At 33.4% G+C, this 24,371-nt stretch overlaps 1 protein-coding gene across 2 annotated transcripts in view; it reads right to left on the bottom strand.

Annotated features, from left to right (window-relative positions):
* LOC128999846 (scavenger receptor class B member 1) overlaps positions 1-24,371 on the bottom strand; it is a 160,028-nt gene that overhangs the window by 96,397 nt on the left and 39,260 nt on the right. The window lies entirely within an intron of this gene.

Raw genomic sequence — 24,371 nt, 5'->3', positions numbered from 1 at the left:
AGGATTTACTGGTTTTTATACAACTACCAAAATATATTTTTAGTATATAGAAATATGTTGAGTACACCTGTTTATGAACGCACTTGTGAAACACTTTTGCACCGAGTACTGATTTGTAGATTAAAAGGTTTTTACCTTGAATCAGTAGGTATCTCGACTCAAGAACCACTGGTTCAAAACACGATCTAAGATTAGTATTAATCAGTTCAAAAGATAAACCCCTCTTGCATAACATTTGTAACCGTAACTTCCCCAGATTCTCATCAGAGTATGATAAGTATCGGCTTAGTTAGAAATAATAACTGATAATGAAACAATCAGGATACAAACAAAGTATATCAGTTATCTTAAACCCTAATTAGCGTTGAAATCGGATTTTGATTTTTATCATTGCTTCTGTGAAAGTTCCGCCAAATAGCCAGATAACCCATTAGTAGCTTGGCTTTATCTAATCCTTAAATTGTCAATAGATTTTAAACTTGACTATTTTTCTATTGGCTGATTATTTTACATAAGACACTAGACTTATGAGTATTTTGTGTCTTTGAGAAAGTAAACAACCTATGCACGTATGGGGCAATTGTTAGAATAATTGTAAATCTAAATAATGATCAATCAGAAGTTTTAGTCATTTCGAATATCTCTAAATCTAAAATTTTGACCCCAAAAAGTTGTTCCTACTTGTAAACTTTTGATACTAAATGAATGGGGAAATTAGTGCTTTTTTTGTAATACTGAGTACACCATAACCTTCAACGAGAGTAACGTGTTTACATGATGCAGAAATTGTCTGTTTCATCGTCTGTCAGACAATTAATTATTTTTACAAAACAGGCCCTGCATACTATTAAACTACTGAATGACGGTTTTACCATTATGTGCATTATTTTGTATAGTAGCTAAACATTATACACACTTATTTTCAATTATTTCAAGGGCAAATGTTATTCATTTCGATACTTTCAAGACCAATCTCTACAAATATTAAACACTTAAGGTGTCCTAGTTGTTTATGAACGGTTGTAACAGGTTTATTTACTGCAGAATGGAGTATTTTACTTCCACACGATTTACACCACTGGCACGTATTTAATCAAGCCTCTCCATGAAGCTTTAAAATTAATTAATTTGAAACCACCAATAACAAACTGATTCTGGGTCCTATCCCGATATATCCCTGCGAATCCCTAAATCTTCCCTTTACCTTGACCTTCCCTGTTCCTCTATTTACTTCAATCTGTCATTATTATGTCATCAAATTCTTTGGACATCATCATTATGACGATTAGATATAACCAATGTATCCATAATTAGCTGGGTATTATTACATTACTTTTGCAGACTATATGTTCCTTACGCAGAAAACAGCTGTTTACAGTTTTTAAAAAGCTATGATGTTATCTAAACTCGACGCTAGAAAGATCTTAGTTCACACGTTAGATATCGCAATGTAAAAAACGTGCTTAATTCCAAGAGAAGATTTTAATCAGTTAGACAATACTTCAAAGTTAACTTCACACATCAAACTAATAAATTACATAATCTAGTTCTGGATTACGAGTTAAGTGACATGTTCAACTAAGTTTTGCATACCACACACCTTGGTGGCCGTGATTAATTTTATGACGTCACAAACTGTTCTAGCCACTTCCATCCTCACTAAATACTGTGTTTGATTGTCTAGCCAGGATAGACACGGATCGCGCATATTCAACTGTAGCAGAACCAGAATTCAACTTCCTGCCCCGTCAAGGATCTAATTTAAGAAACAAGTTTGTGCCGTATCGTATTAATGTGGTTCAAAATAGCATTTACATATTTAGCTTCCTGTATTGGCGACTTGATTGTGTTATAAATAGTCGATTTGGTTTAAAAACTTAAAACCATTGAAGGTACTGAGAATAGTGCATGCAATATTACTCTCTTAGGAATAGGTTTTACATCTGGAACTTTTACATTAGTCGTATTTACAATCTTTTTTTAAACTTGCGTTAACAAATATGGTCAAAGCCAATTTTTGTTCATTACAATATGTCTCTAAGAGATGAGTTTTAAAAGCTACCAATTTACCAATTCATACAAACCAATTTACAAAATTTATCTTTGGCAAATAAAATAAGTTAAATTGATATTTTGAAGATTTCCCGAAAAACTTAAAAATATACTGCATTAACTACATATTGAATTATGTGGATAGAGTAATTCTATAATTTAAAAAAAATCACTTTCAGGTTGAAACTATCAATATGTTATTGTATAACAAATTAAATGGTTAGCTATCCCCATAGTCTATGACCTAATCGAATGAAGATTATTATCATAATTTGGTAGAAAACCATTTCAAAAGTTGGAGTGAAAGTTTCATCTAACGGTGGTTTATCTTTTTCAAAATTTCAAATAGGTTATTAAAATTAATGTTTTTTGTGTTGTAGTCCACATAAGTGTTTTTAATATAAGTGTACATTCTAAAGATTTAGCTAGAACATGCATTGTTGTTAACAAATTTTAACTTGAGTAGGGCTTAGAAACATTGCTTAATTGAGAACTGTAAATTGAAGTAGACATACTTCTACATGGAATATGCAAAACCAATCTTTTATTATAAGAAGATAGCATTTGATTGAGTTACTCACAGAACCACTACGGTCTAAAATACCAATACTTTTCGTTAATACGATAGAGTTTTTTTATACATAAAAAGAACAATTTTATAAAAATTGCAAAAGAATTTTATAAAAATTGGCGATCCGTAATCGTTAATGTAACGTAAAAGATGATTAAAATACAATAAGTTATTCTATCTGTTGGATTTGGTGTATATAACTTTGGTGTATTTGACTGAAATCAGTAATAGACTCTACCGTTGCCTGAATCTAACAACGTTCATTTTGTCCTAAAACTGCGCACAACTTTAACAGATGAATGGGATATCTATATTCAAACTAAAGACGTAGTTAGTCAGCTGTGCCCGGTTGAACGTGTGAATTCAGCTGTTGTCTTATCACTGAGTTGCGAACCTCCTTATCATTGCCTGATGATGTTTTTACCATCAATCCCGGGGCGGTCCAAAACCAAAACCTCACTTGTTTTGGAGATATCACTTAAGAAGGGAAGATTACTAGTTTGTATATTTGCAGTATGGATTCGCGTCTCTATACGATAGAATAGAAACTATGGGATAGATTGAGTTAAATATTTCAACATTTTATCACAGGTATTTAGTTATTATGTGTTATTTATGTAGTGCGAGATAAAAAAAATTTGGTCGATATTGATGAATTGAAAACAAATATTTTTTACATAGGATTTTAAAAGAGTAATTTTACGCAGTTATCTTAAATGAATATCCAGAATTAAGTGAAATTTAGGGAGTTAGAAGCTTAAAAGATTTTCAAGAATACTGATAAAATTCTGTTACAAATCACATGAAATGTGTAGCACTCAATTGGAGGAAAACCTTTGCTACATCCAGGTTTAATCATTGAACCAGGTGCACCCATGCACTATGTATGTTCCATGTATTTGGTCTTATTTTAGGCAAATTATACATCACTGAAATATTCTAAACATGCCGCTGGAACAACATGTGTAAATTACACTGACTCTGTCAATTATTGAATTGTTCAAAAATTAAAAATTTCTTTTGCGATTTTATGAGATCCACCATAGGTATGTCTTTAAAAGTATTATGTCTTTTATTTAGTTTAACGTGTATTATTATTTTCAAACGATCCTAAGACTATTAGGTGAACGCGTTTCCCATTTGATGTCACTTTAAAAAACGTACGAGTTAAATGATTGTAATATTACATCAAAATTCACAATACTCGCGGATCATACGAAACCAGTTGCAAAGTCAGAGGTCGACAGTGATTCAATGTAAGAGGGGGATAGACAGCATGTTTGTATCAATGGTTCTACGTGCGCTAGAGCGAGAGAGAGAATACCGCTTTAGGCAGGTCAGGTTTTGACTACAAACCACCTTATTTCGTTATTCAATCAACCAAAATTATGCAGTTTTTGACCTGGATCCTGCAAAGTTTGGTTGGTAGCAGTTGCAAGTCATTGAAAATTTTTATAAAAGAAATCTAGAAGTTATTACGCCAATGATTAAAAAAAAAACATTCATTTAATGTTTTTTAAATTATCGACCTGCCTCTATCAAACCTATAGTATTTATATTTTAACGAAAAAGGTTTAGTGTATCATTGGCTTTTTCAAAATGTGTCTCTTTAAATTGTTATTTTAGTATTTCTGAGGTCATTAAAACATGTTCAGTCACATTTCAAGTCATTGTACCATAATGGCACTGTTACGGGGTCTCAAATAAGGTGATGAAGCAACTTTCAAAGCGTTGTTTAAAATTTTGCTAATGATATCCTAGTGATTTCAATATTTTGTTCTGATGCCTTTTAAAGTTAACCTAAAAGAATTCGTGTTTATTGTTAGATTTTTTTGTCCTAAGACGCTAGGAACGAGCCCGGGATTGTTTTTCAGGCTAGACCTAGGGGTTGCGGTATTATCACTTAGAAAAAATCCATTGGTGATTTGGCGGGATTCGAACCCAGGACCTCGGGGACCGAAGTCCCGCGCTCCAACCACTAGACCAGCTCGCTCCCCCAATTGTTCATTGTTTGATTATCGGCAGTTTAATCTAAGTAGTAATAAAATGTAGGTTTACCATCCAATGAATTAACTCAATATTCCTTTATTTTCACGGTAAACAAAATTTTTTACAATAAATAAATAAGTGACATGCTCATGCCAGTTTAAACATTTGAAAAACAAGAACAGTATTGAACACTTTGCTGATAATAACAGAGTAGAAGCATACTAAAAATAGTTATTGCTTGGGAATGGCAATTGAGCAAAAATACTTACATTAATATACGTATGAACGGAAACCTTTTGATTGATGTGATAAAAACCAAGTACATATCATGGATAGTAAATATGTGACAGAGAAAATTGTATTCTTAATCAATCTAAATCAACAAAACGGCGATCTGAACTAAAATCAAACTGTACGATCACAAAATATATATTACGCTTGTTAATCATAAATCAGCTAACAAAAATTGTTATTGTAGATTTTTGACCCCCTTTGTACTAACGATACCCCAACGATGACCATGTAGGACTAGTTCAGAATTCTACTGCGGACACACAAGTCAGCAAATTGTTGGACAATGCTCGTCAGCATTTGGCAAGTGTGTCGTGTATCTTGCTGAGAAAGGGGTAATGCTGAATCATAATGACTATCAGCAACTAATCTGGTCTATCGATCTTTAAAAACTGTGATTGTTTTATATTCTAACTTGGGACATTCTCTCAAGTGGTTTTGAGCCTTGCACTTCGGAGTGAAAAAGATAAGTGACTCGAATGTATCCTAAAAGAATTGAAAGGCTTGGATGGATCAACTTAATACCGTTAGTGAATTGCTAAATTCAAATTCTTGTGGATAGATAATAGAGGAGAAAATTTGTTTGTTCAGTGTTGTAAAAGATAGTGATTTAAAGATAGTGATTTACCATGCTAAAGTAATCTGATGCAGCTTATTTTGTTATCTGATATAGATTAAGAGTAGTCAACGAGCTTAAGCTGATTAGGAACGTGTCTGTCTTCTATAATATAGGAATAACTTGTTATCCAACATACTACCAATCGTTATTCTACAAGTTTTGGGGTTTATATTTTAGGGGTGAATTACATGTGGAACATTTCTATAAAACTCCAAGAGCTCAAAATTTTTTTAAACTTCATTATCTCCAAAGCTGAATATTCTCGATGTCAAGTTCAGTAAAATGTTAAGACTTACATTCACATCGAAAATTTCAAGTTCAAACAAATGATTCTGTTTATAGGAAAAAGTAAAATGGCCTTTCAAAAGAAACTTTGTAGTATTGAGAATAGTTTGCTAATTTAATTTGTTTGCTTAAAATAATGTAACGTATTTTTGAATTTCAGCGTATACTTTGTTGTTTAAAGTTCTTAGTTAGAGTTTGTCTGTAGTGTATGATTTCATATGAAACAACCAAAATCACTAAGATTTTAAGACAAGACTCACGTATCTCACTCGCCTAAATGCTATTACTAGCTTTTGCGCAACCTCAAACCCTAAAATTCATTCTAAATTTACCTTATCACAAGAATGTCTGAAGCAACCTAACCACTTACACGTCCAAACACTAACTGATAACTCAATACTAACGATTTACACTGTCTGGATTAAAAGTTTCAAGATCACCCTTGATTCGGGATAGAAGCGCTAGACACGGGTTATACATTAACACTGACAAAAATTACAAATCTAGCCGAGGTGGACCTGTTTAATATTTTAATCTGTGTTGAGCACCTTGAGGTGTTGTGTTATTTAGAGCTAAGCCTAAATAACCCGCTGAAGTCGGTCCCTTCCGTGAGTCCAAGCTTCCTACTGCGTTTTCCTGTGAACGCCTTCTACAGTGGTTTTCCTTTCACCGCCGTTCCTCTTCCTACAGATCGTGGTCCTGTAGTAGCTTATAATTTTGACAAGGATTTTATGGTTTGGTTGGATAGTTTTGTCTCGTTTTTGTTAGTGTGAAATGTTAAAGTAGTAGAGGTAATACCAGAATATGACCTCACTTTCGGCGTTTTAGAGGCACTTTTAGGGCACTTTTTATAGGGGAAAAATGAGAAAAAAATGGAAGAGCTTTTTTTGGCCACTTTTTTAAAGATCCAGCTCTCGACCTATACACCCCTATATAAATTTTCTACTTTTTTAATACTGAAAAACACGTCTGGAATATGGCTCTTTTTTTTGGCCACCCGGCTCTCGGCACGCGAACTCGGGCGCGCTCCTGGTCGTGGGTGTGCTCTAGGCATGCTCTCGACCCATGGCGTGCTCCCGGTCGCGGGCATGCTCTTGGCATGCTCTTGACCCATGGCGTGCTCCATGCTATGGTCGGGCTCCTGTCCTATGCTCCCGCTCCTGACTCTAATGAATGACTGAGTGTAACCCAATGACCCCAATCAAAACTAATTGTTAATTTTTTCTGCCTGTCTGGCGCCAGTCTGTCTGGGGCAGGTTTTTTGACAATTTTTGGGTATAAAAGGGGGAGATTCTATCGTATCCTCACTCACTTGGACCACCTCGCCCGCCTGGACCACCTCGCCCACCTGGACTACCTCACCCGCCTGGACCACCTCACCCGCCTGGACTACCTCGCCCGCCTGGACCACCTCACCCGCCTGGACCACCTCACCCGCCTGGACCACCTCGCCCGCCTGGACCACCTCACCCGCCTGGACCACCTCACCCGCCTGGACTACCTCGCCCGCCTGGACCACCTCACCCGCCTGGACCACCTCGCCCGCCTGGACCACCTCACCCGCCTGGACTACCTCGCCCGCCTGGACCACCTCACCCGCCTGGACTACCTCGCCCGCCTGGACTACCTCGCCCGCCTGGACCACCTCACCCGCCTGGACCACCTCGCCCGCCTGGACCACCTCACCCGCCTGGACTACCTCGCCCGCCTGGACTACCTCGCCCGCCTGGACCACCTCGCTCGCCTGGACCACCTCGCTCGCCTGGACCACCTCGCTCGCCTGGACCACCTCGCCCACCTGGACTACCTCGCCCGCCTGGACTACCTTGCCCACCTGGACCACCTCACCCGCCTGGACCACCTCACCCGCCTGGACTACCTCGCCCGCCTGGACCACCTCACCCGCCTGGACTACCTCGCCCGCCTGGACCACCTTGCTCATCACCTGAATCTTCTTGTTGTAACATGTAAGCTAGACTAGTGTAGGCCTAATATATTGTCGCGTGTCGGGTCATGGGATCAATTGGTTGTGACCAATTGATGCTTGTACTCATACTTGTACTCTGTATTTCTTTTAGTTTGAAGTTTAGTTTCTTTTAGTTCTTTTAGTTGAATTTAGTTTTGATTTAGAAAATTATAATTGCCAAATCTAATTGTGTGAAATAATTTTGAATATTAAAAATATAAAATTAATATTCAAAATTATTATTTTTATTAAATGAAATTTTTTAAATGTAATTTCTACTATATATAGAAGATGTCAACCTAGTTTTTTAGTTACATGTCAATTGTATGCTGCTTCCCTATCTAAAATGTAACCTTATTTTGTTATTACTATTTTCAAGTGAGTCAAAAGTGTACAAGTTATTTTTTTTAAACTTAGCCGAATCTCAATCACTGGGGACTTTGAGTCAAAAGTGTACAAGTTATTTTTTTTAAACTTAGCCGAATCTCAATCACTGGGGACTTTGAGTCAAAAGTGTACAAATTATTTTTTTTAAACTTAGCCGAATCTCAATCACTGGGGACTTTGAGTCAAAAGTGTACAAGTTATTTTTTTAAAACTTAGCCGAATCTCAATCACTGGGGACTTTGAGTCAAAAGTGTACAAGTTATTTTTTTAAAACTTAGCCGAATCTCAATCACTGGGGACTTTGAGTCAAAAGTGTACAAGTTATTTTTTTAAAACTTAGCCGAATTTGACTCACCTGGGGACTTTGAGTCAAAAGTGTACAAGTTATTTTTTTAAAACTTAGCCGAATCTCAATCACTGGGGACTTTGAGTCAAAAGTGTACAAGTTATTTTTTTAAAACTTAGCCGAATTTGACTCACCTGGGGACTTTGAGTCAAAAGTGTACAAGTTATTTTTTTTAAACTTAGCCGAATCTCAATCACTGGGGACTTTGAGTCAAAAGTGTACAAGTTATTTTTTTAAAACTTAGCCGAATTTGACTCACCTGGGGACTTTGAGTCAAAAGTGTACAAGTTATTTTTTTTAAACTTAGCCGAATCTCAATCACTGGGGACTTTGAGTCAAAAGTGTACAAATAATTTTTTTTAAACTTAGCCGAATCTCAATCACTATATAATTTTTTCATAGGTAGTCTTCTCTATATAACTAACACTAACTCTGTATAAATGTAGACTCAGCATTCTGCTAAAAAGAGTTTTTATTTAAGATTTAGAATTTAGTTTTGATTTAGAAAATTTTAATTGCCAAATATTATTGTATAAAATTGTTTTGAATATTAAAATTTAGAATTATGATTTGAATTATTACTTCTCATTAATTTAAATTGTAAAAATGTAATTTCTACTATATAGAAGATGCCAACCTATTTTTTAATTTCATATATAAAAATGAAGACCACATGTCAACATTGTTTTGTATCGCTCTCCAAAAAAAGCAACCTTATTCGCCACTACAAGGTAATACATAAAATGAAGGTGAAACTGTGTAAAGTTTGTGATTTAATCTGTGATAGTAACATAGCTCTAAAATCTCATATATTACAAACTCATAAGACTTGTAATTTCTGTAAAAGAAATGTTGTTGGTCATTTTAAAAGACACGTAAATTCTTGTAACAAATGTCCATATACAATGATTAAATTTGTCGGTGAATCGATTAAAACTGAACTTAAAAGTACTCTTCAGTTTTGTCCTCTACCAATAAAATGGACTTTAGTAAGGAGAATCAAATTTATAAAATATTCAATGGATCAAAACGGAAAATTAGTTAATGAGAAAGAATGTATTGCAGATTTTAGAAGCCTTACTATCCTAACCATTGAGAAGAGAGATTTAAAGCATCAAATTGAAAATGCTCTTTTAAAGATTGACACTTCCATGCACAAATACCAAGCCGAAGGTAGTGGATGGATATATGACTATACTAAATATTGGCAGTTGCACGTTTACAAGTATAAGCCCCTAACTCCAAAGTCATATATCCCCACACCAAAAAGTATTAAATTGACAAAAGCAGTTTTAAATATAAAGAATGCTGATAATAAATGCTTCCTTTGGTCAATTTTAGCAGCTTTACATCCAAGGAATGCTAAAAATGCTGAAAGGGTATCGAAATATGCACCCTATGAAAATCAGTTAAATATGACAAACATAAAGTATCCTGTTAAAATATCTGATATAGATAAATTTGAAAGACAAAATAATATAAGTGTTAATGTATTTGGAGTTGAAGACCAAAAATTTATATATCCATTAAGAAGAACCAAACTGAATAGTAATGCTCACATAGATCTATTATTATTACAACAAGGTCGTAAATCACATTACTGTTTAATTCGTGATTTTGATAGGTTAATGCTACGGTCAACAAAAGATAACAGTAAAAAGCATTTTTGCAAGTTTTGTTTACAACATTTTTACACCAAAGATAAATTGGAGCGTCATATAACATATTGTAAAAACTTTGATGTCCAACGAGTGGAAATGTCTAAACAAGATACATTACAATTTAAAAATTATAAATATCAACTTAAAGCCCCATTTGTAATTTATGCTGATTTTGAGTGCTTTATAAACTCAAACAAGCATATTCCATCGGGATTTGCATTCGTTGTAGTGAGAGATTCTAAGATTATTTCTGAAGAGTTATATAGTGGTGCAAATGTTATGGATGTGTTTTTCGAAAGATTATTTGAGACTTATGATTGTATTAAAAGTCAAATGGCGATATATATTCCCCTTGTAATGACTCCTGAGCAAGAGGCATCTTTCCAAAACTCAACACATTGTCATATTTGCGAAAAGCCTCTATATTTTGATAGGGTACATGATCATTGTCATTCAAATGGCCGATACCGTGGAGCTGCCCATAATGATTGTAATTTAAACTATAAAGTAACAAAGAAAATACCAGTATTCTTCCATAACTTGAAAAATTACGATGGACATTTAATAATGCAACACTTGGGAAAATATAATCGTAAATTAAATTGCATAGCCAAAGATATGGAAAAGTACATTTCATTCTCTGTTGATGATTTAGTATTTTTAGATTCCTACAACTTTCTATCCCTTCCATTATACAAATTAGCTTCCAATTTAAATACATTTAGATTTATAGACAATCCACTACTACAACGTAAAGGCGTATTTCCCTATGAATATATGACAGGACCAGATAAGTTTACAGAGTCTCTACCTCCAATTGAAAAATTTTACAGTACTTTAACTAAAGAACATATCTCTCCCAATGAATATGAACATGCAAAGCATATCTGGACCCATTTTAATATACATAATTTACAAGAATATCATGATTTATATCTTAAAACAGATGTATTGCTACTGGCTGATGTGTTTGAGACATTTAGAGACCTGTGTTTAAAGGATTACAAACTTGACCCCGTACACATGTATTCACTTCCAGGACTAACATGGGAAGCCTGTCTTAGAATGACTGGCATAAAATTACAATTATTTCAAGATATTGACATGCATTTGTTCATAGAAAGTGCAATCAGAGGAGGAGTCAGTATGATTTCCACACGTTATGCTAAAGCCAATAATAGATATATGGGTGAACATTATGATCCCAATCAAGAAAGTGTCTATTTAATATATTTAGACTGTAATTCACTATACTCTACAGCAATGTGCGAGCCACTACCCGTGGATGGATTTCATTGGACGAAAGAGATAGACTACAAAATATACAAAAACAATCAAAATGATGAGTTTGGATACATTTTAGAAGTTGATTTAAAATATGATAAAAGCTTACATGATTTACATAATGATTATCCATTAGCACCTGAGAAAATGAATGGCAAATTAATACCTAATTTAAATGACAAAACTAAATATATTTTACATTATAAAACATTACAAAAATATGAGGAATTGGGTTTGGTTGCTACAAAATACCATAGAATTTTAAAATTTAGACAGTCCAAATGGCTTGCACCCTATATTAATTTTAATATTGAAAAACGCAAATGTGCTAAAAATGATTTTGAAAAAGACTTTTACAAATTGTTAAATAATAGTCTCTTTGGTCGAACAATTATGAACCAACGCAAGTTTTGTGATATATATCTCAAGGATGAATCACTATTAACAAAATATGTCAATAATCCAAGGTTTGACTGTAGCAAAAAGTTCGATAACAATTTACATGCTATACATTTAAATAAATTAGTTGTAAAGTTTAATAAACCTATATATTTGGGAATGACCATTTTGGATATTAGTAAAGTAATAATGTATGATTTCCACTATAATTATATGTCAAAATTTAAGAATAAAAGATTTCTAATGACAGATACAGATTCTTTAATGTATTCTATAGTTACAGAGGATTTTTACAAGGAAATAGAATGTGACTTGCACTATTTTGATACCTCTGGATATAGTAAAGACCATTTCTTATACTCTGATAAAAATAAAAAAGTCACAGGCAAGTTTAAAGACGAATTAGATGGTCATATTATGTATGAATATTGTGGTTTAAGACCAAAGTTATATTCTTATATTCCTCTAAAATGGTTATATGAAGAAGACAAACAAGCTTTAGAGGTGAAGAAAGCTAAAGGAGCTGATGGTGCTACAGTTAAACATCTCCTTAGACATCAACATTATTTGAACTGTCTTGCCACTGGACAAGATTACTATGAGAATGTGACAAGAATTAAATCTACAAATCATCATCTTCAAACCTTAACTATGAATAAGAAAGTACTATCGTTTGACGATGACAAGAGGTTTATTCTGGAAGATGGTATCAATACTCTTGCACTTGGTCATTATAAAATTGATCAAACATAAATCTATATTTGCCATTATTCTTTAACCTTTCTTTGTCTATTACAAAAAAGCCATATTTAGTTTTATCCCAACATTGATGACAGAGATTTCTAAATTGGTTAAATGAAAAATCATTACCAACATGATTGTTATATACATGTTTTAAATTCAAATCATCTTGTTTAAATAATATTAGGAAATTTACATTATCACGTAAATGTTTGTGTACTTTGCTGTAAGATTGACACAAGTAAAAACTGTTAATATTTTTATGTCGACCCATTGAGAAAAATTGTGTAATATTTGGACTATTTATGTCATCAAATACAACAACTGACTGTGATTCGACATCATTTGGTGTGATTTCACAGTCAGTAAACGTGTGTAATTTCACTTCGTCACACAAACTAAATATTTCAATTATTTTTTTATATTTTTCTTGTTCTAAAGATTTTGATATTAAATATAGGTTTGTAAATTTTAATCCTTCCTTTCTTACAATTAAATTATAAATTACAACCGTTTTCCCACTTCCACTGGGACCACAAATAACACATCGAATATTGGTAGAAAAAAGACCCAAATTCTTTGGTATATTTTCCTTAGTATGTACTATTTTAAATTTGTGTTTTTGTTGAATAAAAGACATTTTTTATATAATAAAAATGGTAAAAAATAATAAGAAAACATGTAAAAAGGGCAAAGGTTTATTCCTAAAGCCTTACAGGGGTCGAGGGTTATTGAATACTCTTATAAATAACCTTCCATTTCCACTTCACATACCATCATATCGGTACTGTGGACCTGGAACGAATATACGTGAGAATTTAGCTAAAAATGTACCTCCAAAAAATAAACTAGACTCTTATTGTAAAGAGCATGACATATTCTACATGAATAATCCCAATACCGCTGCTCGGAACAAAGCAGACATGAGATTAGCAGACTTAGCTTGGACTAGAGTAACAGCCAAGGATGCAAATCTTGCTGAAAGAGCAGCTGCTTATGCCGTGACAAATTTGATGAAGGCAAAAGCAAAGATGGGAATGGGATTAAAATTTAATAAAAAATATGGACAACTACCAGCTGTTAGAGGCCGCAAAAGACGTGCCTCACTTCCGGGGGGTGTACCTAAAAAACGAGCTAAAAAATCTAACACCAAGAGTAAAAGAGTGCGGAATAGTTAATTTAGACAGTTCATCTGGCACACATTGGACAGCATATCGTAAAAATAAAGATATTGTAATTTATTTTGACCCATTTGGAATCCAACCTCCAAAAGAAGTAATTAAATATTTTGAGGGACATAAAATCTTCTATACTACTGATCAAATACAAGATTTAAATAGTTCCATTTGTGGAATTTTATGTTTATCATTCATAAAAAATTTTTGTTTATAAAAATGGATTCATTTACTATAGCATTTTCGGGTACAGAGCCAGAGCTAAAGTCAGTGTTCTTTCCTCCCATTGAATTAAATGATGATTATGTAATTGGATTAGTAGATTTTCAAAGTTATAATTCTATATTTAATGTTAAAAAACCACTAAATACTTTAACATATTACAAAGTAGAGAAAATAACATTACCAAAGGGAGAGATCTTAGTTGATGATTTAAACCAATTATTAAATGGTAAACTTAAAGTTATAATAGATAAAAATGGAGAAGCATTAATTAATACTAAATCCAAACTTTTATTTAAAGGGCTTATTCCAAAATTAAATCAACTTAAAGGCAACAAATTAACCATTGGAGAAGGTGATGATGTTTTCTATTATGACCACAATGCTCCAGTTACAATAGAAATTTCTGAAGGAACATATGAGGTGGTTGAGCTTGCAAAGGAAATTCAAAAGCAAATTCCAAACTTTTTCCTTACAGCTAATAATAAAACTATGAAAGCGACATTACTTTCTAGCCACGTGTTTGATTTTACAAAACCATGTTTAGGGTCTGTTTTATTGGGATTTAAAGGTGTTTCTACTCCTGGTGTTCAGTTTGAATCTACAAATAAAATAAACATTAATAATGTAAATGTGATTAGAGTAAAATGTAATATTGCAAACGGGTCCTATTTAAACGGAAACAAATCACACACCATACATAGCTTTTATCCAGAAGCTCCTCCTGGCTACAAAATTATCGAAGTTCCAAGAAATATTATATATTTTCCTGTAAATAAGAGAAGTTTAGATGTTGTCAGTATTACATTTGCCGATCAACACGACAAGGCAATTGACTTTAACGGAGAAGAAACTACAATTACTTGTCATATAAAAAAGATATGAGAATTTATAAGAATTTATCTATAAGTGTACAAAATGCTAGGTTCCTACGATCAATAGGACTAAAGTTAAAATTTTCTATTAATAAAAATGGAAGATTTTCTAGACGTTACAGGGAAATCCCAATTCGACGATAGTGTGGTTAAAATTACAAATCACTCCTATGTTCCCCACAACACTTTGGCAATAAATAATTCTGATGAAATTCGAATATGTATTAATAATCAAGATTTGCTAACTCTCCCATGTAGGAGTTATCTGTATATTAAGGGAGAAATTGAGAATCATGATAAAGGTCATTTTATAAATAATGCATTTGCATTCTTATTTGATGAAATTAGATATGAAGTCGCAGGTAAAGAAATAGACATTGTAAGAAACCCAGGAATTTCTAGTCTTATGAAAATATTGAGCTCTTACAATAAAACAACTAAATTGTCAAATGTGGCATTTGATTCTGACACGAATTTAAAAGAGTTCCATAAAGGTGGCAAGTTTAGTACTTGTTTGCCATTAGAACTGTTAATGGGTGTATTTGAGGATTTTAATAAGGTATTAGTAAATGTCAAACAAGAATTGGTGTTGAAAAGATCCAAAAATGATTTGAATTGTATATTAACAACCACTAGTGCTCCAGCCAGTGGTACTGCTGATGCAATTCCCAAAATTACACTTAACTCAATTCAATGGGTGATGCCACACGTGATACCATCAGATGGGGAGAAGTTACAATTACAAAAGATGTTACTGCAAAATAAAAATTTGCAAATTGCATTTAGAAGTTTAGAGTTGCATGAACTTCCATCATATCCCAATACTACAAGACATACATGGTCAGTAAAGACATCTTCCAGTTTGGAGAAGCCTAGGTATATTATATTTGGTTTCCAAACAGCTAGGGATAATAGTGCACGAAAAAGAACTGATGAATTTGATCACTGTAAGTTAAAAAATCTCAAAGTATTTCTAAACTCTGAATATTATCCTTATAGTGATTTAAATCTCGACTTTGAAAATGGAGATGTCTCTAAAGCTTATGAGATGTTTATGAGGTTTAGAGAGACTTACTATAATACTATCCCAGATCCTATGATAAGTAGGGCCGAGTTTATGAAGAAATATCCACTAATTGTAATAGACTGTTCTAGACAGAACGAAACAGTGAAGGAAGGAATTGTTGATATTAAATTAGAGATTGAAACTGCAGAAAATGTGCCAGCAAATACATCTGCATATTGTTTGATTATACATGATAAAGTGTTTGAGTACAATCCTTTGTCAAATGAGATAAATAAAATGTAAATAAAAGATGAAAAACATTCAACAAGAATTGGTTGACTCTGCAAATCAAATACGAGAGAAATATAGAGCTTTAAAACGTGGCAAGTTTCTAGAGGCTGAAGAGAGGTTTCAAACATTCCAACCTTTAATAGAGCCATTACAAGAATTAAAAAAAATCTCCAAAACAGAGAGGCCTCGAATGGAGATTCTCCCAATGACTCCATCTAGAATACCAATAATACCAAGATTGCAACCATTACAACAATCTACTCCACAGAAATTAGATTTTGGTCTTTTAGCATCAGACTATTTAGGAAATTACCTCAGTAAAAGTAGTATGACAGACACTACATATGGTATTAGACGAGAAGCAAATAAATTTTTTATTGGAAATAAGGAAGTTGACATTGCCAATGATGATGTTACAATTGCAAATAAAACCTACAAGGGGACAAAAGGTTTGTGGCAATTGTTAACTTTAAAAGAACCTGAGGATTATACTCCGGCTGATTTGCAAAATTATAAAGAAATTTTGGAAGCTACAAATGGGCATTTAAAGAGTTACAAAGATGGTGCACCAATTTCAAGTAATAGACATACTAAATATCTTAATATAATTAAACCTCTTTTTAAATCTGTTGGTGAAGGTTTGAGACAAGTGACTGATAATAAAATAGACTATATTTATTGGGATGATCCTAATGAGCTTGTAGATAGGTTAAGACTTCTTTGGCTAAGTCGCCAAGCCGGTAACTCAGGAGTGGATAATGAAATAGATTCCATTATTGAGGAATTAAGAGAAAGTGGAATTATTTATTAAATAAAAATATGTTTATAGATAAATTTTATCGTTTATATAATCCATATAATAAGCCTGCAGAACCCAGGGCTAGTAGTGAACCTACTTTAAATTTACAAGACGATAGTTGGAATGGTTTAAACCGTAAAATTGGTAATGTTAAAGATGGGGAGTTTGTAGATGATGTATCAACTTTGGGACAGACATTAACTAGAAAAGGTGATGTCTTTTTACAAGGTAAAACTAAATATGAGTTTTTAGAATCTAAGAATAAAAATTGGAATGCTAAAAAACAGAAAATTACTAATGTGGGAAAGGGTGAAAGTTTAGATGATGTGCCCACTTTACAACAGACTTTAATACGAAAAAAAGATGGTACATTTGTACAAGACAATAATAATTATGAATTTTTAGAATCAGAGAATGGTGTTTGGAATGCTAAGAAACGGAAAATTACTAATGTAGAAAAGGGTGAAAGTTTAGATGATGTGCCCACTTTACAACAGACTTTAATACGAAAAGAAGATGGTAAATTTATACAAGACGATAATAATTATGAATTTTTAGAATCAGAGAATGGTGTTTGGAATGCAAAGAAACAGAAAATTAGTAATTTGATGGAAGGTACAGATAGTAAAGATGCTGTGAATGTTTCACAAGTTCCAAAAATGGAAGCAGGCTATTGGAATTTTAATAATAAAAGGTTAGTACGTGTTAAACCTGCCATTGATGACACTGACTGTGTTACAAAAGAACAGACTATAACTTATAATAAAAAACTATATTGTTGGGATGCCAAAAATCAATTTATAAGAAATCTACCAGAGGGGAAACATTTGGATGATATTTGTCTAATGTCACAAGCTATGCATTATGATGGATCGAAATTTGTGTATGGAGAAAAAAATTTTAATTTGATGGAATACAATCCTGATTTATTAGTTGCTGACCCCACATCTTTGAGTGGATTTAAGTATATAGATAATAGACCATATATACCAGAAAACTATGTATTTAAAAGAATGGAAGATAATCTATTGATTGGGGCTAATGGTGATGTATTTAGAGTTACAGGAAAGGATGATGTTATAAAAAATGAATGAAATTGCATACGAACTTCATAAGCCTGCAAGAAAGAATTTCATTAGAAGATCTTTTAAAGTATTAGGTATAAACGAAACCGTACAAATAGATTTAATTGATATGCAAAACTATGCTAGAGAAAATTCTGGCAATAAATATATTTTAACTTTAATAGATACATTTTCTAAAAAAGCTTATGCTGCTCCGCTAAAGAATAAGACAGGGTTGGTGGTTACAGAAGCCATTAAAACCATTCTACCAAAGGGGGTTAAAAACATTCAATCTGACAATGGAAAGGAATTTTTTAATCAATATTTTAGCAAACTAATGAAACAATTAAATATTAATCACTATCACACATTTTCTACAACTAAGGCTGCAATTGTGGAGAGGTTTCAGAGAACTTTAAAGAATTGGTTATATAGGGAATTTAGTGCTCAGGGGAGTTATAAATGGTTGGATTTACTTCCAAAGTTAATTCGAAAATATAATAATAAGGTGCATAGATCTATAGGTATGAAGCCTAACCAAGTGAATATTAAGAATAGTAAATATGTGCATGAGAGGTTGACTTCTAAAGTAGTGCAAGTTAAAAAGCCAAGATATAAGGTAGGTGATAGTGTGAGGATTTCCAAGTATAAACATGTTTTTAGTAAAGGTTATACCCCGAATTGGACAGGGGAACTATTTACAATAGCAGAAGTAAAGAATACAAAGCCTGTGACTTATATCTTGAAAGATGAAAATGGTAATATAATCAGGGGAGGTTTCTATACAGAGGAGTTGTTAAAGACCAAGAATAAAGACATGTATTTAGTAGAAAAGGTAATTAGGAGAAAGGGTGATTTATTGTATGTCAAATGGCTTGGGTTCCCAAGTAGCCAGAACTCGTGGATTTCCATTAAGGATGTCCAAGGGAGCGCGCCCGAGTTCGCGTGCCGAGAGCCGGGTGGCCAAAAAAAAGAGCCATATTCCAGACGTGTTTTTCAGTATTAAAAAAGTAGAAAATTTATATAGGGGTGTATAGGTCGAGAGCTGGATCTTTAAAAAAGTGGCCAAAAAAAGCTCTTCCATTTTTTTCTCATTTTTCCCCTATAAAAAGTGCCCTAAAAGTGCCTCTAAAACGCCGAAAGTGAGGTCATATTCTGGTATTACCTCTACTAGTATCGCTCGAAATTCTGAAGCTGACAGCAAGCGGGATTTGTAAATTCACCGAGAGGGTGTTCAGATTATATAGGACAAGTGTTGTGGATATAGAACAGGATCTCAAACTTTGAAGCATTACTTTTTCTTTGAAATGACGACCATACAAAGGTAGGTATTTTAATCCAAGTATGAATGGAGATTAGTGTAGGATGAGTGGCGTGATCTTGTTGTCTTGTTAGTGACTAAGGCCGACATATTCCGCAGACACAGCTGTTAAAATAGTCCATACAGCTAATGGCAACTAAGGGACCTACAGTTTATAGTGAAATCCGAACCACATTTTTACCTTTGATATTAATGAATTGGTCTAATTATCAGGGACAGTACTGCGGTTAGTCGTAGTACTCACTTGGCAAATAAATAATAAATGAATAGTAAATGAGTGCTGTATAAGTCAGTATTTTCTGAAGAATTGGTAAATCTGTTTACCAACCTCAAAACCTCCAATGGCTTAGCACCTTGATTTTAGTATGGCAGCGAGAGAATATATCACCCGGTTATGCATTAATTTATTTTTGTCATTGGTAATTTTATTTTTATAGCTTTGCGCTGTAGCTTGGGATACCGTTCATGCCGTATTGCTCTCTTGTAGGATTTTAAACGCGGCCGACTGCAAAGGCGAAATCAAATCAAAACATTTTTTGTATTGGTTCGGCGTCAAATAAATGTGCTTATTTACTTTTACGAGCTAAATTATGTATCAGTATAAGTCTTTCACAATAAAAGACATTTTTAAAGGATAATTTTATAAAATATATTATGAATCGTGTAAAAAGTCAATTATTTATATTCCTGACCTTTAAAATCATAGCTTATGACTCAGATATCTTTACAGTCGAGATCCTTGTCAATGAGTCCTCCACATACTAAACACGTGTGCTATAATTAACAATGTAATGTGATTTTGAGAAAATAATGGTTAAGAATATCTTTACGTGTTTTAAAATCAATTACAATTTATTTAACAGGTAAGTTGGTACGGAAACTAGTGCATTCGTTAGTTAAAAGTCCTAGTTAATAATTTTCTATACAAATATACTATAGCTTTACCCATTGTGGCTTTTCTCACGAAAATTTATGTTAAACATATGTGATACATGTTAAACTAAGAGAGAACGTTTACTTATACAGAATTAACTGTCCTTCCACAAGGAACTTTGAACTCTTACTCTTAAACCACCTACAAATGTTTTTGGCCAGAAAACTATTCTCGTTGTACCTCCTTTCACTCTACACACATAAAACTAAGTTTTAAATAATACAGTCGGTTCTCCCGTAACTTTATTTAAAAGTATTATGTATCAAAGTAACAATGTGGTTCGTATAACCCCCCAAAGAAAATAAACTGCAGATATACATCGACTACAATGTTTTCACTAAGCGGAATTTGTACACACATAAAAGTACTTTTATAAAATCTCCAGTAAAAAGGTATATTAAAACTCTATGTTATGCATACATTTCTTTACAAAAAAGAACGTAGAAACATAGAAACACTTCGGCCTCTAATCCACTTCAGCCTCTAATACTTTACATAACCCACCAAAAACATAAAGCAACTTACTCATCTGCAATTGCACGATTGTGAGGTTGTTAGCCTAGAAAAACTCGATCTTCTCTCTTGAGCACCCATTATAAATAACCAAATTAATGAACAAATTATGTGTTTTAAATTCATTTGACGATTTCAACAAGTTTCTTGCAGTAAAACACAAATTTTCACAAAAAGTCACAAAATGCATAGTAAAAATATTTTTGTTCAACCAAATAAATACAACCAGCTGTTTCCTGAAATAAATTAATAGTGAAACATTCAGAAATATTCATCTGTTCAGATGTAAACAAATATTCTCTACATAATAATAACATGGAAACCTTGAAGGCCAGTGGGGCAGAACTCTGATGGAATTTTTTGAAAATCCCGTGTTTGTTAAAATAGGCCTACCGCAGAGTTATTTGTTTTTATTCGTCAATGTAACGTTTTGTGTATTGTGTAAGTGTCTACAAACTTCAAGAAGCACGTAGTGGGGAATTTCAAGGCATTGTTTTGGGACTGATGATGGCGTATGGTTCACCAAAATGCATCTTCTGTGAAGGATTTCAATAGAATTGACACAGGTAATTTAACCTTTTTTGATTCTTAAAAATGCTTCTTATTGCACGAGCTCAATTGGAACCTTCATTCCAATTCCTGAGTTGTTATGGCTTGTAGTTTTAGCGAATTTACCTATAGAGATGTTGGTTTTACTGTAGGTGGCACAGTAAGACCTAGGCCCAGACCGATTTACGTGTTCATTTTGATGTCCCTAGAGGCTAAAAACATTATTTGTTCAAATTTTTAGAGTTATATATGTGTCAGTGAACGCGATAAATTGAGTAATTTTTGTCTGATTTTGATGAAATTTTGCTTGAAGGTGTATGATGTGATAAACTTGAATGAGTTTGCGAACCAGCAAAATCGGACCATGGGAACGGGGTTTAATGGTGGGGTTTATGGGGTAGAAATTGGGGTTTCCCATTTTTGACCCTAAAAACAAAAAATTTTTCAATTTCTTTCCGAACCATTTTGTAGAGCTTAGAAATAAAAATAATTTAGAAGGTACATTGAAGTGTTTTTGTACAATTATTGGTTACGGAGAAAATTCAAAAAAATTGTAAATTTAAAATTCTCCCATGTTATTCTAAAGGAGAATAAGTAAAATGTTGTAGTTTGTCTTTTTATATTTTGATCAAAGTTGGCAAATTTTTTTATTTCAAACTAGGCTATTATATTTTACTAAAACACGCTTTTTACCCTCCCTGTAGCAGCAAACCTAGGTACTCATTAAATCTAATATTAAACATATTCTATTCTATTATATTCTCATGTTGTTTAAATATCTTCAAAAATCTAATGTTTCAAAAATCAAATCAGGCAATTGTAAATTCGCTTATTCGGTAGTTTTGCTGCGGCGGGGGTATTTGAGATTATAGGGATCAGTGAGTGAGTAGTATTTGTCTTTTATAATTATAGATATTATTTGTTAACTTACCTTTTCTGGTTTTAAAAGATCGACTTACTTTTACACCTACACTTTCTAATGCTAATTTACATCGATTTACCTACTCAATTAGACTTTTCCTGCTATCAAACACCAGGAGATGTAGCGAAGAAGTAGCGGTAGTTTATGTTATCTACTTCTCAGCACGCGGAAGGATCGGAAGGATGTAGATAGCACAACAAACGTTCGACTCGGGCCAAGGCAAAGCGAAGGATTTTCGCTAACACGTCCTAATGTGGAAAACACACCAACATGCGATGTGTGGAATAACTTCGTTCAATAACACGTGTAGGTGATTCAGATTTCTTCCTACAGTCACCCAACAAAGTTGGCTTCCTTGCACTGATTATAGTACAAAAACCTGCTAATTGATGCATTTACTTACTTTGTCGCACCGTTTATACTTTGTCGCACGGTTTATACTTTGGCGCTCACCAGTATTCTAACCAAACAACACAAAACCGGGTTTTATTATACACGTAATCCGTGGATGCTTGGAAATAGGTTGGCAACACTTTACAATGATCAGCTGATTGACTATTTATACTACGATTTAACCTGTCATTTCGTGTTTATATTCTATTTTCGTTTAACTCTTGGTTTGAACATAACCTTAAGTGTAGTATTTGAAAGAACGATTATAAGTGGACCTAACAAGTTTAAAAATAATGAACTCAGTGAAAGTGATTGTGAAAATGTGTACACCGGAAGAAATAGCAGAAACTGCATAACATGTTTCATGAAACCTGTTACCTGAAAATGTTTTATTGGCATATCTTGCAGAACAAAGTACGCAGTACTATCCTGATAATTAGACCAATTCGTATATACCAAGGCAAAAATGTGGTTCGGATTCCACTATAAACTGTAGGTCCCTAAGTTGCCATTAGCTGTATGGGCTATTAATTAATAGCTGTGTCTAAGGAATTTCAGCCTTAGTCACTAACAAGACTACAAGATCGCGCCACTCATCCTACACTCATCTCCATTCATACTTGTATTTCACACTTATACTGAGTAACACTTTAAGATACTACCATAGATAAAACATACTTTTCTATGAGACTACACTACAATCAGCTGGTGCAGTATTTTTTATTCCGATCAACGCTTGGATTTAATCTAATCTAAAAAACGTGTTGTATAGTGTTTGAAAGACTAATCATTTATATGCTTTATAGTGACTGTAGGAAAAATATAATGTGTAACACGAGTGCAAAAGGCCTCTGCTGCACTCGAGAATCAAAAACCACTTAAATGTTGGATAATAGTTGAAGTGTTAGTGTGGATTATGTTCGTACGCTATGGCTGGGGATTGGGGATACACAGGTTTGATATATGACCTTATAAAGGTTAACTTGGTGTCATCTCGCTCATTATGTTATGATGAGTCAGTAACAGGGTTGATAACCCGTAAACCACCTGATCAACCAACCTCAGTGTCAAATAATAAGTCTTAGTTAGCGCAATATAGTTTGTAGTTATTCTTATTACAACATGGATGTTCCAATGTCACTCATCTGATTTATTAGGTCTTTCGTAACTGTTGACTACCTATGCGTTTAAACACATATTCATTCATCTACTGCAATGAATTACTTGATGATGATTGCGCTGTTCTAAATTACTAAATTCTGTCCTATACACGATGTTTTTACTAAGACAAAGGGAATGACTTATGATGAGTTATAGCAACTGTTATGACCCATCGACCTGGTCAGCTACAAAAAATAAGGTTTATAAAATAGAATTTTTGAGACTAGCGCATTCTGTGACTGGCTCACACTACTACGTTCTTGTTTGATAACATTTTGGCTAAAGCTGGTCCATCCTAGATGGGAAGTCTACTTTTAAGAATTAAAACTATTGGAGTAAACTCAATGATTGTCAGATATTAGGTTATACAAAATTATTATTAATAACATCATTGACTGTGAATAAAACCAGACGTTTTATTCCTTAAAAATAACTTCTCTTTAAGGTACTCATTTATTTTTTGTGTCGACTTGGGTTAATTGCAGTACTGCTCTAAAACAGCTGTGTGTGTGTGTTCGTCTGCTTGGTTTTATAAAATGTGTAGCTGGTGTTTGG

The sequence above is a fragment of the Macrosteles quadrilineatus genome, unplaced genomic scaffold (genome assembly GCF_028750875.1).
Source record: "Macrosteles quadrilineatus isolate MER2022 unplaced genomic scaffold, UCM_ALF_1.0 Scaffold_8__2_contigs__length_117827958, whole genome shotgun sequence".
In the NCBI taxonomy this organism is placed as follows: Eukaryota; Metazoa; Arthropoda; class Insecta; order Hemiptera; family Cicadellidae; genus Macrosteles; species Macrosteles quadrilineatus.
Note: the sequence above shows the minus strand (reverse complement) of the source record. Positions and strands in the feature narration are given on the sequence as shown.